Here is a 5824-nt window from a genome sequence, read left to right on the forward strand (position 1 = left end):
ATCAGTTCATATGCGTGTCACGTTGGTACAGTGGTAACGTCACCAGTTTAGAATGTTACAGTTTTGCTTTATATATGCACGAAAAGAGTCGATATTGACATAATAATAACCGATTGTTTCAGCACAATGAAACGGATCGGTAAAAATATTAACATGTTGAAGGAGTTGCTTTGCATGAAAAATAAATATTTGGCATATGTGTGTGTGTGTGTGTGTGCGCGCGCATGCGCGTGTGTGTGGTGCTTCTACAGAATTGGGACGAGATTTTGTGGACGATAAATGGAATTTTCAGATAAAAAAACAATGGTTTTAACTGATTTTTTTTTGTCAATTCTAATAAGTTACAATGGTAACTTCCAAATTATGCAGTCGAAATTACCCGAATATTACTGAATTATTTAAAAAAAAAAAACCTTTAATCGTGTTAGCAGGTGAAAAATTGCCGACATTTTGTTTTATAATAGGAAGCGAAACGCAAGGGAAGTAACTCTAGATTTTTAATGTGACTAATGCAAAACATGACAAAATAAGCATATCTATTATTATTATTATCGTATGCAAGCTTGAACAGCCCGCTCTGAGCACTCTAATTTTTTCAAAGTGAACGTACCGGCCGCCGCGGACACTCGGTTAAAAGCACCCTTGGAGGAGAAACCGCCGACCGCACACGCGCGCAGACAAGACATGAAGCAGGGACTCGGAGCGGACCGGGGGGAGAGCAGTGGAGGGAGAGAAGCGCGGGGTTAGGGGGGAAGCGCATGCACGACGCAGAAACGCCGTCACACACGCACCCGTAGCCCCGTTAGACTCCCGGAACCACCTACGACCACTCCCGGATCCCGACCACGACCTCCTCGTCCACCTCGCCGACAGGACCGCGTGGCGGGTATGCTAGCGGTTGACACCGGCGGAAAGGGCCGGAAATGCGAACGGACGACCAAAGTCAACGACGGACGATGGCGCCGCCGCCCCGGGGCCGCTTGCGCGACCACGAACCCGAGTTCGGACTACGAGCTTTTTAACCGCAACAACTTTAATATACGCTACCGGAGCTGGAATTACCGCGGCTGCTGGCACCAGACTTGCCCTCCGGTTGGTCCTCGTTAACGGATTTGAAGCGTACTCATTCCGATCGCGGGGCCTCGACAGAGTCCCGCGTCGTTATTTTTCGTCACTACCTCCCCGTGCCGGGAGTGGGTAATTTGCGCGCCTGCTACCTTCCTTGGATGTGGTAGCCGTTTCGTATGCTCCCTCTCCGGAATCGAACCCCGATTCCCCGTTACCCGTAGTAACCACGGTAGGCACTTAACCGACCGTCGACAGTTGATAGGGCGGACCCTCGAGAGACCCGTCGCCGGGCGTGAAAGCTCGTGCGATCGACCAGTGAGTTATCCAGAGTCACCAAAGCGGAGCGCGCCGCCCTATGAGCCCCGCCACCGAACGAACCGCCGTGAGGGGGAACGCCGACGACGGGAGGACGGAATGACGTGCATCGGTCTCAGTCTAATATGTAGCGCCGCGACCCGGAACGGCCGACGCGGGTGCCAGCGCGCAAGGCGTGGCGACAACGGCGCGCCGACCGATCGCGGCCTGTGTCACATGTATTAGCTCTAGAATTGCCACAGTTATCCATCGCCTCCGAGGAGGAATACGGTCCCGAGGATTAGGTCCGGTTCCTGAGCCATTCGCGGTTTCGCCCGTTCTAATGCGTGGCGTGAACTTACACTTGCATGGCTTAAGCTTTGAGACAAGCATATGACTACTGGCAGGATCAACCAGGTATCGTTGGAACTTGGGTTTTTTTGTTTCAAGACGATAGACCGACCGAAATAAGACAGACAACTACAACGACGGGTCCGTTTTTTTTCGTTTGCCGACCGTGGAAGCGCGCTGCCCGCGCTGATGGCCTCTTTTCCCCCTGACTTGGACCGAGACGAAAGAACAAACGACAACATCGACAACAACAACGACAACGGCACCCTTGACAGCGATACATACGACAGACGACAAGCAGCACAACGGCAGTGCACACGGACATCGAGGGTCAAGGTGCAGACTGAACTCGTCGAGGTTGTCGTCATCGTGGTCGCCATCGATGCCGTCTCGTCGTCGTCGTCGTCTTCGTCGTCGTCAACGTCAACATCACAGCCGTCGTCGGGGGAGCTGGACCAGGGCAGCGGCGGCGTCAACTTTCCCGTCGCCTTCGTCGTCGCCTCTGTCGGCGTCGTGTTCGGAAAACCGAGGAGAGACAACGTGCACATGGCGCGTTCTCGCAAGCGGCTCCTCAGTCCGATTTTTTGGGCGGCTTTTTCGAGCTTTTTTCTCTTTCGTTCGTGCGACGGCGAACGTCAGGGAAAAAAAGCAACAACAGCAACAACGCGGTGGACCGGGCGAACAATATCGTTGACACACATACACACACAGATGATGGCGGTGGCGGCGGCGGCGGCGACGACGACATTGACGACCAGTCCCCTTTTCACAATCGCATCGAGTTAAAACGAACGAGTCCGATTCGAGCACCGAGTCGCGAGCGGGGGGACTGTCGGTGCAAGTATCGATCACTGACGTGAGCGCTTCGCCGGACAGAGGATGGCTCATCCGGCAGCCGTGCAAATCGACGGTATGGGAACGAACGAACAAGAAGAGGAACGACTTGATCGGCGGCGGCGGGAACTGCGGACGGTGAAAACGGTTAATCGACTGCGACGGCGACTGCTCGAACGATCTTCTTTGGCGCTAACAAAGGTGGAGGTGGCGGAAGAAGGAGCGCTATCACCGTCCACGTATCAGAAGATGCGGCAGACGTCGACGCTTATGCGTTGTCGGACGAGAAGTCGCTGCAGCACGTGTACCGCAAGCGGGACGTCCAAGGTTTTGCCAGACGGAAAGAAATCGGGTGTCAGAAAACGTTCACACGGCTGTGAGATCGGACGCTGACAGGAGTAGGAGGTGGCAGGCAGGCAGGCGGCGGTTACGGCGACAGCGCCTGCTGCTGCTCATCCTCCTGTTTGCTGCGGCAACTTCCAGGACGGGAGAGCATCGAACAACGTACGTACAGGGGATCAGGTTCTCCGTCATCTCCCCCGGCGGCTATTTTTGTTTGTTTGTTCGTTCGTTCGTTCGTTCGTTCGGTTGTTCGTTTTCCATTCGACGGCGGCAGAGAGCGGCGGTGTTTCTCCCTAATCCGGAGGATTTATCGGTCGCACAGCGATGGGTCGTTCGGCCGATCATCGCAAGATTCGCAGGTAGTGGTTGAATGGCAGCAACAACAACAGCGGCGGCGGCTGAGAGCAGCGGCGGCGGACGCTGAGGCGGAAGCAGAAGCTGCAGCAAACGCATCGGCTAAAAGGGTGGACATAGATACGCTGACGACGCAGGTACCATGACGACTATGGAACCAGGAAAGGAGCTGGAGTTCCACCATATCGTTCGACACGTCGAGCAGCCCTAGGTCCACGAAGAAGCACACACACGTACCACGTATACCTAACGACGATGAGCGGGCGCACGGTTGGCAGGAATGAAGGCGGCGGATCAAAACAAGTTGGAGCGCGGCGATAGCGATAACAGTGACAGCCCTAGGCGGCAGAGCTGCCACTTTCTGACACCTTTGTGACAAGCCCGTAGAGGCGTTCCGGACCACCACGAGGCAAAGAGTCGCTGCTCCGACAAACCGACACACCAAAGTGTGCTTCCTACCGAACATGGTTTATAAAACTTTCAAACTGTAAAACCCCAGAAATGGTGTTGGTATTCGTCCAGACCCACCTCCGACACCTGAAAATGGTGGTCAAAAAAAACGTTGATTATACGAAGCGACATTTCTGGTCGGCGATTTTCCAGTTTTACGCCTACTGCCACATGGGGATGGCGGTAGGCGTCGCAAAGTGCCTTCTCGACGCCTAGGCACACCAGGACTTTGTCATTTTTTTCCCCCTCGACATTTCTGGTCGGCGACTTTCCGATTTTACGACTACCGCTCCCTCTCGTATCACGTCTGTCTGTCTCTCTCTCTTTCACGTTTGGTATGTAGCAATTAAGAAACACGCACACACACGTAACTACAATTCAAACATAATAGATGAAAGTTAGAAGTCCAAATATGATAAATGGATGAACGGGAAATGATGTTCATCTCTCCATTTTCAAAGTCACTCTGTTTTCCCTCCACTGTCCACTTCCGGTCGTTCATCTCGCGAGAAATCGCGAGAAATTAAAGTTTAGGGCTACGGACAAATACGAAGCGACATTTCTGGTCGGCGATTTTCCAGTTTTACGCCTACCGCCATATGGGGGTGGCAGTAGGCGTCGAAAAGTGCCTTCTCGACCGCTAGCGACACCACTACTTTATCGACCTCTGGAGGCCCGCCAACCGACCCAGGGGCCGCGGAGTCGACCCCGGGGGGCTCGGGGCGTCGCCGCCGCTCACTTAGACGCCTTCCGCAACCTGTGGTCCCGCTCGGGGCCGCCGGGGGCCTCGCCGACCTGACCGGTGTCGGTAGGCGTCTGGAAGCGCCCGGTCGACCTGGACGACGTCCCCCTGGCCCCCGGGGGGCACCCCTAATAGTGATGGGGGTGCTGTCCCGGGCACACATGCAACCCACGACCGCCTACCGACAGCCCCCGTTGCTCGAACGCACCTCTTTACAACATATGTCGAACAAGATTCGAGCTTGTAAAACCCCAGAAGTGGGGCTGGTTTGCGTCCAGACCCCGCTCCGACACCTGAAATGGGTGGTCAAAAAAAAAGCGCGATTATACGAAGCGACATTTCTGGTCGGCGATTTTCCAGTTTTACGCCTACCGCCATATGGGGGTCGCAGTAGGCGTCGAAAAGTGCCTTCTCGACCGCTAGCGACACCACTACTTTATCGACCTCTGGAGGCCCGCCAACCGACCCAGGGGCCGCGGAGTCGACCCCGGGGGGCTCGGGGCGTCGCCGCCGCTCACTTAGACGCCTTCCGCAACCTGTGGTCCCGCTCGGGGCCGCCGGGGGCCTCGCCGACCTGACCGGTGTCGGTAGGCGTCTGGAAGCGCCCGGTCGACCTGGACGACGTCCCCCTGGCCCCCGGGGGGCACCCCTAATAGTGATGGGGGTGCTGTCCCGGGCACACATGCAACCCACGACCGCCTACCGACAGCCCCCGTTGCTCGAACGCACCTCTTTACAACATATGTCGAACAAGATTCGAGCTTGTAAAACCCCAGAAGTGGGGCTGGTTTGCGTCCAGACCCCGCTCCGACACCTGAAATGGGTGGTCAAAAAAAAAGCGCGATTATACGAAGCGACATTTCTGGTCGGCGATTTTCCAGTTTTACGCCTACCGCCATATGGGGGTCGCAGTAGGCGTCGAAAAGTGCCTTCTCGACCGCTAGCGACACCACTACTTTATCGACCTCTGGAGGCCCGCCAACCGACCCGGGGCCGCGGAGTCGACCCCGGGGGGCTCGGGGCGTCGCCGCCGCTCACTTAGACGCCTTCCGCAACCTGTGGTCGCGCTCGGGGCCGCCGGGGGCCTCGCCGACCTGACCGGTGTCGGTAGGCGTCTGGAAGCGCCCGGTCGACCTGGACGAGGTCCCCCTGGCCCCCGGGGGGCACCCCTTATAGTGATGGGGGTGCTGTCCCGGGCACACATGCAACCCACGACTAGGTGGACGAGGAGGAGGACTCCCTACTTAGCCGAATACCCGTCGTCAGTGAAGCTTGCTTAAGAGGCAAAGCCTCACACCTTAAGAGAGTCACAGTCAGTCCCGCCGTTGACCTGCCGCCGTCGGGGTGCCGGTTGGTGTGTTTCGGCGTGTTTCTTTCTTACTTTATCTC

At 56.2% G+C, this 5824-nt stretch overlaps 1 pseudogene; it reads right to left on the bottom strand.

Moving 5' to 3' along the window:
- Positions 1–380: 380 nt before the first annotated feature.
- On the bottom strand, positions 381–1779 carry LOC145272013 (small subunit ribosomal RNA; annotated as a pseudogene).
- Between the last annotated feature and the right edge of the window lie 4045 nt (positions 1780–5824).

The sequence above is a fragment of the Euprymna scolopes genome, chromosome 46, assembly GCF_053919585.1.
Source record: "Euprymna scolopes isolate OS-2025 chromosome 46, ASM5391958v1, whole genome shotgun sequence".
Classification (NCBI taxonomy): Eukaryota; Metazoa; Mollusca; class Cephalopoda; order Sepiida; family Sepiolidae; genus Euprymna; species Euprymna scolopes.